Raw genomic sequence first — 12790 nt, 5'->3', positions numbered from 1 at the left:
ATCTGGGAGTATGGGTTCGAGTCACTTCTGGGGTGTGAGTTTTCAGTTGCATATTGTCCTGGGGACCATTCAGGCTTGTTCGCATTTGTGTTCCTCACGTGTGCCCCAAAGAATGAGGTGATTTGGTAAAATGCTATGCCCACGATTACTATCCGAGTGCCGGCGGTGGGGTGGTTCAAATAGCCTCGGCTATCACCTCATTATGTCCGGTCGTGATGGTCAAGTGGATTAAGGCGTCTTGTACATACCAGTTGCGTGGCATCTGGGAGTATGGGTTCGAGTCACTTCTGGGGTGTGAGTTTTCAGTTGCATATTGTCCTGGGGACCATTCAGGCTTGTTCGCATTTGTGTTCCTCACGTGTGCCCCAAAGAATGAGGTGATTTGGTAAAATGCTATGCCCAAGATTACTATCCGAGTGCCGGCGGTGGGGTGGTTCAAATAGCCTCGGCTATCACCTCATTATGTCCGGTCGTGATGGTCAAGTGGATTAAGGCGTCTTGTACATACCAGTTGCGTGGCATCTGGGAGTATGGGTTCGAGTCACTTCTGGGGTGTGAGTTTTCAGTTGCATATTGTCCTGGGGACCATTCAGGCTTGTTCGCATTTGTGTTCCTCACGAGTGCCCCAAAGAATGAGGTGATTTGGTAAAATGCTATGCCCAAGAATACTATCCGAGTGCCGGCGGTGGGGTGGTTCAAATAGCCTCGGCTATCACCTCATTATGTCCGGTCGTGATGGTCAAGTGGATTAAGGCGTCTTGTACATACCAGTTGCGTGGCATCTGGGAGTATGGGTTCGAGTCACTTCTGGGGTGTGAGTTTTCAGTTATATATATATATATATATATATATATATATATATGCATATATGCTGTGAGAACTGACCTGTGTGATATATATTTATTTAATTTATATGAAATTTATATATAATTTATATTTATATTAATTTATATATTTCGATAGCAATTTGTATGATTTTAGCAAAATGTATTTCTGCAATATTCTCACAAATCAATTTCTTGCAAATTAGGGTGGGTTTATCAAAATTTATATATATACAGCCAATCAAACTACAGAATTAATTTACATATATGTGGTAATAATAATTTAGATATTGTCTTTTGAACAGTAGGCTTAGTCCACCAGGTATAAACATGAATGAAGGCACCAAATAATCTTCGAAATGTAAGCTAGTGTCTCCATTTCTGTAATGGAGTACCAAGCAACTGTACTGCTTCCTCTTCTATTATTCCTGTCAAAGGGCACTAGCTGTGTAAGCCAGAATCCAAATATATGACAGCTATATCAGATGAAACATTTGTTATGTTATTAGATGAAGGATAAGTAGACCAAGGATTAATTACCTGGGTTGAATCGTTGCCCCATGTCCTTACCGGAATTAATCCTATCTACCTGACATTACTGGCCAGAAATGACTATTGATAAGATTTCGGAAAGACACTTTTCCCTTGTTTAGATGTTGACTGCATGTTGATGATGGAGGAAGCACTAATTTGATCTCCATTACACTTCGTCCATGGGAGAATTATAGGAGCTGAACTTGCTCCAAGTGACTCAGTCCAACAACAATGGCAACCTCCTTCTCGCCACTGATGCCTGCTCTCCTTTTCCAGATGTTAGTAATTGCTAGAAAGGTCACATTTACTCTATTTTGATACTAATACTTAAGTTAATTCAAAAGAGATGTTTTTATGATGTTATTAGTCCAAAGACTGCAGTATTAAGAATAACTCCCAACAGAATAGCTGGTGAATATATAAAGCTATGTGGCAATGATACCTCGTTTTCTGATGACGGAAAATTCCACTATGCTACATTTTGTATGGGTTAGCTTGTGTATTCAACAGCAGCAATATTATCTGCCTATTGTATTTAATATTAGTAAATGGTGTCGGGTTTTCCAAAATAATTCCCTGGGGGCCGAACACAGGTCAAAGTCCTATTTAGAACAGACGAACACCGATACTTCTCCTTAGAAATTATGAGATTAATTTGATGTTAGTGGTTAGTAATAACACCTTTGTGAGTCTGTTCGTATAGGACGAATGTCCCATACTAGAGTTGCAGGGGTTAGAAGACTAATGCGATTTAATTTCCCTGTTAACTCTTGGAAGTCAAAAATTCTAGCCTATTTACATATTATTTAACCCAGAGGACTGAATGTGATCAAGTACTACAGTCAAATGTGATTCAGGGACTGCAGTGAGATCAGTGACATTAGATATAATAACTTGAAGCTTATTCAGGTAACTGGTCACTGATATATAAGCACTGAAGCCCATGGAATTCGTCTTGATTAAATAAGAAATGTATCAAAATCAGTCGTCGGATTAATTGGTGTTTAATTTAGTTTGTTGATTCAGAGGATTGAATAGTCAATCACTAAAGTCAAGTATGGTTCTGAGACTGCATTGGGTTCAGTGATATTGGTCGCAATTACTTGTAGCTGTTTAGGCTACAGTTCACTGATTTGCCACTGAAAAATTTGTTCAATGTCAACCAATATTTTTTAACTAGTTGTATATGAAAAGAGCTGCAATTATCCCAAGTTTCAGTACTGCAGTGTAAATAGAAAGGGAGAGTTTTTATTATTTTTTATTTTTTTTTTAACGAATTTTACACATTTTCAAGTGTAAATAAACAAACACACCTCTCAGATATAATCATTCTATGACACTTTTCTGAAACAATTGCATATAATAAAGGATCCGGAGGTAGGGAGTTTCCAAAATGTCTTTTGTTTTCCTAATATAAATATTCAAATTCCCCCCCCCCCCCCTCTAAAAAAAATTATGCAAATATGTCATGTTTATTGCTATTATAAAATCAATAAATGAACTTAGGAAAAAAACGCTTACTTTGGATTTTTGATACATAAACTTTACATATAAGGGGTAAGGTTCATGTAAATTGAATAAAAAATGAGACTTATATGAACGTTTATGTTACTTGAAAATATTAAAAATAAATAAAAAAATAATAAAGTCTAAGGTGCTGCCATCTGTTGCTGAGGTTGACATCAACCAGTTTTCTCCAAAATTGGCACCCTTACAGATAGGCTTATGTGCAGTCAGGTGTATAAGTTTCATGCAAATCGTCCAATAAAAAAAATGAATAAAAAATATATTTATATCAATTTTTTATAACTTAATTATTTTTCTAATAAAACTAATTATAATATTTTTTATTATATGCTATTGTGATAGCTGAGAGTCATAGATATGATTTCAGTTGACACTTGTGTTTGATAATCGTTTTTGACCAGTTAGTAATAATTTTGACACCTACTTCACTATTTTTTTCTCCCTTCCTATTTATGCTACGATGCTGAGACTTGGATCAGATGAAACCCTTTTCATATACAACTAGTCAAAAGAGTTTGATTGAAATCGAACTAGTTTTAATTTATTGCATTTTTTTTTTGAAATCTGGAGCCCTTGTCCCTTAAATTAAGATCAACATCTGTTGTGATAGTCAGCTGTAATCTCCTTAGTATAATGCTATTGGAGATATAATCATCTGACAAATGTAGATTTCTACTAGTATTGTTTATCTGCAGGCATAGGTCTCCTCAGACTTAATACTGGGCCTGAGAGTAATTTACCTCTTGCAGAATTTAGCATGGTTATGCCCTGATATTTAGTAGGGCTACCAATGAATCAAAGTAGTAGTCTGTACCTACAAGGGTACCGAAGTCGGTGAGGTAATCAGACTTAATTTTATTCCTCTATATCTCAGGAATTTGGCTGTTGCTCCTAAACCTTGAACTTGTAAGTCGGCTGGTATTTTGTCCACCACAATGGCTTGTACCTGACAGACTTAGCTGCCTAAACGTACTGATGGTTGTACCACCTGGTAGACTTGAGGTCCTGTATCTGTTAGAAACCCTGAGATATTGATTATCGTCTGGGTTACAGGCCTTAACTCCATTGGGTCTGGAATACGTTAATTTCGTATGTTTGCACAGTGCTGCATGGTGCTTACCTCGTCTACACCTGTTGCAGGTGTAGAATTGGGTCTTACAATAGTCTATGTTGTGTGATGTGAGACACCTTGAACATCTCCCTAATTTCTGGAGTCGCTTAATACGAATGTCTCTGTCTGGATATTTGACACAACGGTATGTTGAATGTTTCTTTTTGCCGAACATACATGTCCCCCAGCCTACTGCACACTTGGAAGTTACCGGGTTTTTGTGAATTAGTAACAGTAGGCTTGGAGGATTTTGCTGCATTGCCAGATTTTCTCCAACTTGGTGTGAGAGTAATTGGTTGATGTTTATTTGGGGTAGTTGTTTTACCATTTAATTGACTATCATTTTCTCTTTCTGGAGGCTCGCAAGAGGCTTTAACTTCCTCATTTGCAAGTCATTTGTCTATAATGGAAAGCAAACCTTCAGTGATGTCCTATACTGTCAGGATGGTGTTATGTTGGTGTGTGTATAATTCATCTAGTATATCGCTGGACAATTTTAGTTGAAGGACTATCTTGGTCATCCACTCACTAGTGGTTATGTCAACCTTAAGACTGAATGTTCTTTTAGTAGTGACTCAAACTCTATGCTGAAGGATTGTAATGAGTCAGCAGTCTGATCAGGTTGAGATAAGCTCAGCAATTGTACTAGATGTATGAAAGTTTTCTCATTGCCAGTATTATCCCTAGGAAGCTGGACTGGATAATTAGTGTTGTCACTATTTCATTTACATTTTCTACTTCTGGTTCAGCTTCACCTTTAATTTCAGTTTGGAGACATGTTAACTTAGTGTCCTCAGGTATTGGGTTTTCAGAATCCATAGAGACTGTTGATAAATTGTCTGAGAGCTGTTTAATTTCTGGTGGTATAATATTGGGTGATGCTGTAGTAGGTGAGGCTTTATCCTCGTTTATTAAAGGATCTAATCTGGCTTGACATTTATTCTCAAAAGGAGCCAGATCATCCATAATATTATCTACTTTATTTGATGTACTGGCTGTTTGCTCTAAATCAATTATCCTGTGTAAGTGCTCCATCCTGGCTTGAGTTTCTTCTTCATATTGTGCTAGGACAGACAGGAATGGTTCCACATCCTCAACTATTATGTCGTCGTCGTCGTGGACCTGATTTTAGTAAGATTTCCTATTTGCTTTCAATAGATGCAATTGGGTTTCAATCTGTAATAGTGGGATTTTCAACCGACGATAATTAATTACAGGCTCATATAACAACTGTTCACATTGGTCGAGATCTCTTGACAGTTGACGTTTACATGCTGTTAAAGCAGCTTTGCTTTCTGAGGATTAGTTATGGTGACGTGTTAATTGAATATTACTGGCTCATTAATTGTGAGGAAACACAGATGGTAGCCTAGGGTAAAATTCAGCAATCATTAGGCTATAATCCTACCTCTTCTAGAGGTTAGCTCTTAAAATTAATACACATTAAATATATATATATATATATATATATATATATATATGCGGAAAATCCACAGAGAAATATGAAATGAGGTGAACGTTTCGGCTTTGTTAAAGCCTTTGTCAACACCAGACTGATTTGACAAAGTCTGGTGTAGACAAAGGCTTTAACAAAGCCGAAACGTTCACCTCATTTCATATTTCTCTGTGGATTTTCCGCATAAAATGATCAGTGTTTTGTGATCGTCAATTGCATATATATATATATATATATATATATATATATATATATATATATATATATATATATATATATATATATATATATATATATATATATATATATATATATATATATATATATATATATATATATATATATATGTCGTACCTATTAGCCAGAACTCACTTCTCAGCCTACTATTCAAGGCCCGATTTGCCTAATAAGCCAAGTTTTCCTGAATTAATATATTTACTATAATATTTTTCTTATGAAATGATAAAGCAACCCTTTTCTCTATGTATGAGGTCAATTTTTTTTTATTGGAGTTAAAATTAACGTAGATATATGACCGAACCTAACCAACCCTACCTAACCTAACCTAACCTATATTTATAGGTAAGGTTAGGTTAGGTAGCCAAAAAAAGCTAGGTTAGGTTAGGTTAGGTAGGTTAGGTAGACGAAAAAACATTAATTCATGAAAACTTGGCTTATTAGGCAAATCGGGCCTTGAATAGTAGGCTGAGAAGTGCGTTCTGGCTATTAGGTACGACATATATATATATATATATATATATATATATATATATATATATATATATATATATATATATATATATATATATATATATATATATATATATATATATATATATATATATATATATATATATATATATATATATATATATATATATAATCAAACACAGTAATGATTTAAGTGATAAACCAGTGTCACTGGAAGTACCTTTAGGTTAGCTTCTCAATTATCACCCTAGGATGGTATAGACACTAATTAATCACTCAAAATGTGCAATGATTGTATGTAAATTGTTATATATATGCACAACTCAACTCGAGCTGTTATTAATTACAACCAAAATAGGGTCAGTACCATTAATTAATGGTGCTAGGTTGTTCAATGTAGTACAACTAGAATATGGTAATAAATGGGACTCGGATGAACAATAAATAGTTCAACTAGTCAATGATAATAGAGGGGATATGTTATCAATAAACACTAGTCAATGTATATCCTGCCCTGTTGTGGGTTGGCAAGTAGTAAATATTGCATTGAGAAGACTAGTGCAATATATTAAATAGTTCTCGATTTAAGAGAAATAATATACACCATTATTTATAATAGCCTCTTAATTAGCCACTAGTATTACCTTGAAATATTAAATCTTATTAGTAACCTCGTGAAATAAACACCACAAAACTCGTGGATAATCTTGCGAGGGCGCAACCACTAATTTGGCGGGTTTTAAAAAAAGCGCTGACACTTTATAGAATAACACTTCATGAAATTGGTGGGTGATACACCCATGAAGTCTGTGTTCCGGTTCAAAGATGGCCATATAATGTGGGAACCGACCTGTGAGATTTACATTTTTTAATTTATATGAATATATATAGAATTTATATATATGTTAATTTATATATTTCGATAGCAATTTGCATGATGTTTAGCGGACTGTATTTCTGCAATATTCTCACAAATCGATTTCTTGCACATTAGGGTTTTTCTATAATAAATATATATATATATATATATATATATGTATATATATATATATATATATATATATATATATATATATATATATATATATATATATATATATATATATATATATATATATGTCGTACCTAGTAGCCAGAACTCACTTCTCAGCCTACTATGCAAGGCCAAATTTGCCTAATAAGCCAAGTTTTCATGAATTAATTGTTTTTCGACTACCTAACCTACCTAACCTAACCTAACCTAACTTTTTTGGTTACCTAACCGAACCTAACCTATAGAGATAGGTTAGGTTAGGTTAGGTAGGGTTGGTTAGGTTCGGTCATATATCTACGTTAATTTTAACTCCATTAAAAAAAAATTGACCTCATACTTAATGAAATGGGTAGCTTTATCATTTCATAAGAAAAAAATTAGAGAAAATATATTAATTCAGGAAAACTTGGCTTACTAGGCAAATCGGGCCTTGCATAGTAGGCTGAGAAGTGCGTTCTGGCTACTAGGTACGACATATATATATATATATATATATATATATATATATATATGTCGTACCTAGTAGCCAGAACGCACTTCTCAGCCTACTATGCAAGGCCCAATTTGCCTAGTAAGCCAAGTTTTCATGAATTAATTGTTTTTCGACCACCTAACCTACCTAACCTAACCTAACCTAACTTTTTCGGCTACCTAACCTAACCTAACCTATAAAGATAGGTTAGGTTAGGTTAAGTAGGGTTGGTTAGGTTCGGTCATATATCTACGTTAATTTTAACTCCAATAAAAAAAAATTGACCTCATACATAATGAAATGGGTAGCTTTATCATTTCATAAGAAAAAAATTAGAGAAAATATATTAATTCATGAAAACTTGGCTTATTAGGCAAATCGGGCCTTGCATAGTAGGCTGAGAAGTGCGTTCTGGCTACTAGGTACGACATATATATATATATATATATATATATATATATATATATATATATATATATATATATATATATATACTAAGAGTAGGCTTAGTCCACTAGGTATAAACATGAATGAAGGCACCAAATAATCTTCGAAATGTAAGCTAGTGTCTCCATTCCTGTAATGGAGTACCAAGCAACTGTACTGCTTCCTCTTTTATTATTCTTGTCAATGGCACTAGCTGAAAAGCCAGAATTCAAATATATAACAGCTATATCAGATGAAACATTTGTTATATTATTAGATTAAGGATTATTAGACCAAGGATTAATTACCTGCGTTGAGTCGTTGCCTCACATCCTAACCGGAATTAATCCTATGTATCTGACATTACTGGCCAGAAATGACTTAGATAAGATTTCGGAAAGACACTTCCTTTGTTTAGATGTTGACTGATGGAAAAAGCAATAATTTGATATCCATAACACTTTGCCCAAGGGAGAATTATAGGAGCTGAATTTGCTCCAAGTGACTCAGTCTAACAACAATGGTTGACCTCCCTTCCACCTCTGACGCCTGGCTCACCTTGTCCAGATGTCAGTAATTGCTAGAAAGGTCACATTTATCCCATTTTGATTCTGATAATTAAATAAATTCAAATGAGATGTTTTTATGATGTTATTAGTCCAAAGACTGCAGTATTAAGAATAACTCCCAACAGAATAGCTGGTGAATTTATAGCGCTATATGGCAATGATATCTTGTTTTCTATTGACGGAAACTTTCACTGTGCTACATTTTGTATGGGGTAACTTGTGCATACAACAGCAGCAATATTATCTGCCTATTACAATATTCCTATTGTATTTAATGTTAGTAAATGGTGTCGGGTTTTCTGACATACGCTGCTGGACTTTTCAAATTTATTATTTTTCTGTTGTCTTCTTATTATGTATTTGATGTAACAGTACTTTATTGCCATATGCATTTGTTATATCGAAACAATCGAACTACACTTTTAAATTATCCAAGTACTGGTGAATTTGGTATTTACTTTGAATCCTGTGATATTTACATCCTCTTAGCCTTCCTGGGTAGTAACCTAGTTCAATCTAGTTTTCATTGAAAATATTTCCATTTCTTCACTATATTTCCAAGCTACTATAAAACAAATATTTTACTAGATAATGATTTTTAGGAATATAACAATTCTGCTTAATTATTTGGTGTACTCCTAATTTAATAAGTGGTATTGTATAGTGTGTTATGGTGTAATATAGTAGAGTTATACCATCTCTGAAGTCAATGAAATATAAATTTTGGGGAATTAACAAGAAAATATTTAATAATGATTATATAAACGTGTAATATTCATGTAATTTTAAGGGCTTCCTGAACCATTACAATTAATTTTTCAGACATTTCTGTGTACTGAAGCACAATTAAATATGGGTAAATCCTAACATAGTTCCATTTCACAAAGTGCCAGCATTGAAGACCCCTTCATTATTGACCTGTATTATTGGCAAGTGTAGTACTCAAAATAATTAAAATGAAATAGGTAGAACACCTGGAGAAAAATAATATGACTAATAGGACTGATAGTATAGTTTTCGATGTGGAACTTCCTGTGTAAAAAATTAACTTGGTTTCTATGATAGAGCCACAGAGATTTCACAGGAAATAGATGGTTGGGTTGACTGCATATATCTACACTTAAAAAGAGTCTTTTGACAGAGTCTCATTTAAGATGTAGTTCTGGAAAGTGGAAGATACTGGAGGAGTTACAAGGAGGGTTCTAACATGGATGACAAATTTTCTAACGAACAGAATGTGGAGGGCAGTAATCAGAAGCAATTTATCAAACTGAAGAAAAGTCACAAGGGGAGTACCACAGGGCTTATTTCTTGCACTAGTAATCTTCATTGTATGCATAACCAACCTATTAGAAGATATATTGAATTATAAGAATAAGTTTGCTGATGATGCTAAGATACTAGGAAAGATTAAAAACATAGACGATTGTTATGCCCCTCAAGAAGACCTGGAAACTATTTTTTTTTTTGAGATATATACAAGAGTTGTTACATTCTTGTACAGCCACTAGTACGCGTAGCGTTTCGGGCAGGTCCCTGGAATACGATCCCCTGCCGCGAAGAATCGTTGTTACATCCAAGTACACATTTTACTGTTGCGTTAAACAGAGGCTACAGTTAAGGAATTGCGCCCAGTAAATCCTTCCCGGCCAGGATACGAACCCATGACATAGCGCTCGTGGAACGCCAGGCAAGTGTCTTACCACTACACCACGGAGACTGTTAATTAGTGTATGTAGCACCACTTGGCAAATGGAAATTAATGTGAATAAACGGCATGTTATGGAATGTTAAGGAAGAGAAGATAGACAAACACACAACGTACAAATTCATCACTTAGCAAATTTATTATCACAAATAAATATCAAACGCGGTTGATGTGAGGCTACTAGACATAAATGTATATAAATTTCTCTTAAGTTTAGAGAGAAACATTTAACATATAAATAAAACCCAGATAAAATATTGCACCTTCGTCTTTAATGAACACTAATATATCAATTTTATGTTGCCAACCCTTATATAGGGTAGGATGCCCAACTTGTCCAGTGTTGAGCTAAATATTGAACAACCTAATAATCATTTAAACATTGTGCAGACCCCAGAAAGGGTAGGATCAATACCAACACGAGTTGTGCTGTACATATAATTAGACTACTCATATTATATTAATAATTACTATATTTATTTATATTTTATCTATAACATTTTCATTTTTGAATCTTCATTGGTGTCTCTAATCCTTCGAATAGTGATAATGATAGGCTAGCCAAAGGTATTCCAACAGTGACACTGGTCACCACTCAAATTATTTGTGTGATTATATATGTACAATTTACTTTTAATGTGCCAACCCCAACGAGAGGTAGGATATAGCGTGGTGGCTGGATATTAATCCTAGGCTATTACTACTCAAAATTGTTTACCTCAATGAATCAGTACCCCAGTTATCTTCATTTAGAAGCTATGGAATCAATCAGCCACCATGGCTGATCCAGAGTAAACAAAACGTGCCCTAGCAGCCCTTAAACGTCACCTGACAAGACTACTCAATATATTTGAGAATTTGTCACTAGAGTCTCCAATTGATTTTACCCATATGGAAATCTCTCCATTGGTGGCTGATAACAAATTCGATGATATGAAAAGATTGATTGAATTTTACCTAAGTAAACCCCTTGCCAACACAAACAGCAGTAAACACAACCCTGAGGAAATGTAACAAATCATGTCTGAACTGGCAATGTATGAGGATGATACTCAAGCCAAGTTAAGTCCATTAACATAATGGAGAGAGCAGCTTCTGTTGCTAGCAGGAATGGATCTGGACTACTAATCATGAAGGACTTCAACCATGGGAAGATAGATTGGGAGAACAGAGACCCGCATGGAGGGCCAGAAACATGGAGAGCTAAGCTGCTGGACGTGGCAACAAGAAACTTTCTAAGCCAGCACATCAAGGATCCAACAAGAATGAGAGGAGAGGATGAACCAGCAATGCTTGATCTGATATTTACCCTAAATGAATGGGATATAAGGGAAGTCAAGATGGAAGCACCCTTGGGAATGAGTGATCACAGTGTATTGAACTTTGAGTACCTGGTAGAGCTAGGAATTATCCCCCCCAAAAAAGAACTAGGAAACAAAAGGCTGGCATACCGAAAGGGAAATTATGAGGAGATGAGAAGCTTCCTAAGAGAAATACCTTGGGACACAGACCTCAGAGCTAAGTCTGTGCAAGATATGATGGACTATGCCACCCAAAAGTGTCAGAAGGCAGTAAGCATATACATCCCGGCCCTAAAGGAAAAATCCGAGAAGCAATAGAAGAATCCATGGTATAATAGGGCATGTATGGAAGCAAAGAAACTGAACAAAAGGGCGTGGAGGAACTTCCGGAATAACAGAACACCAGAAAGCAGAGAGAGATACCAGAGAACCAGGAATGAGTACGTCAGGGTGAGAAGAGAAGCAGAGAAAAATTTTGAAAATGATATAGCAAACAAAGCCAAGACCGAACCAAAGCTACTCCACAGTCACATCAGAAGGAAAACAACAGTGAAAGAACAGGTAGTGAAACTTCGAACAGGCGAGGACAGGTATACAGAGAATGACAAAGAGGTGTGTGATGAACTCAACAAGAGGTTCCAAGAGGTCTTCACAACAGAACAAGGTGAGGTCACTGTGCTAGGAGAAAGGGAAGTAAACCAGGCGGCCTTGGAAGAGTTTGAAATTACGAGAGAGGAGGTCAAGAGACACCTGCTGGACCTGGATGTTAGAAAGGCTGTTGATCCAGATGGGATCTCGCCATGGGTACTGAAAGAGTGTACAGAGGCACTTTGCTTGCCACTCTCCATAGTGTATAGTAGGTCACTGGAGACGGGAGACCAACCAGAAATATGGAAGACGGCGAATGTGGTCCCAATATACAAAAAGGGCGACAGGCAAGAGGCACTGAACTACAGGCCAGTGTCCTTAACTTGTATACCATGCAAGGTGATGAAGTAGATCGTGAGAAAAACCTGGTAGCACATCTGGAGAGAAGGGACTTCGTGACAAATCGACAACATTGGTTCAGGGAGGGTAAATCTTGCCTGACTGGCTTAATAGAATTCTATGACCAGGTA

This window comes from Procambarus clarkii, chromosome 2 (genome assembly GCF_040958095.1).
Source record: "Procambarus clarkii isolate CNS0578487 chromosome 2, FALCON_Pclarkii_2.0, whole genome shotgun sequence".
Taxonomy (NCBI): domain Eukaryota; kingdom Metazoa; phylum Arthropoda; class Malacostraca; order Decapoda; family Cambaridae; genus Procambarus; species Procambarus clarkii.
The sequence above is the reverse complement of the archived record's forward strand: the minus strand, read 5'-3'. Positions refer to the sequence as shown.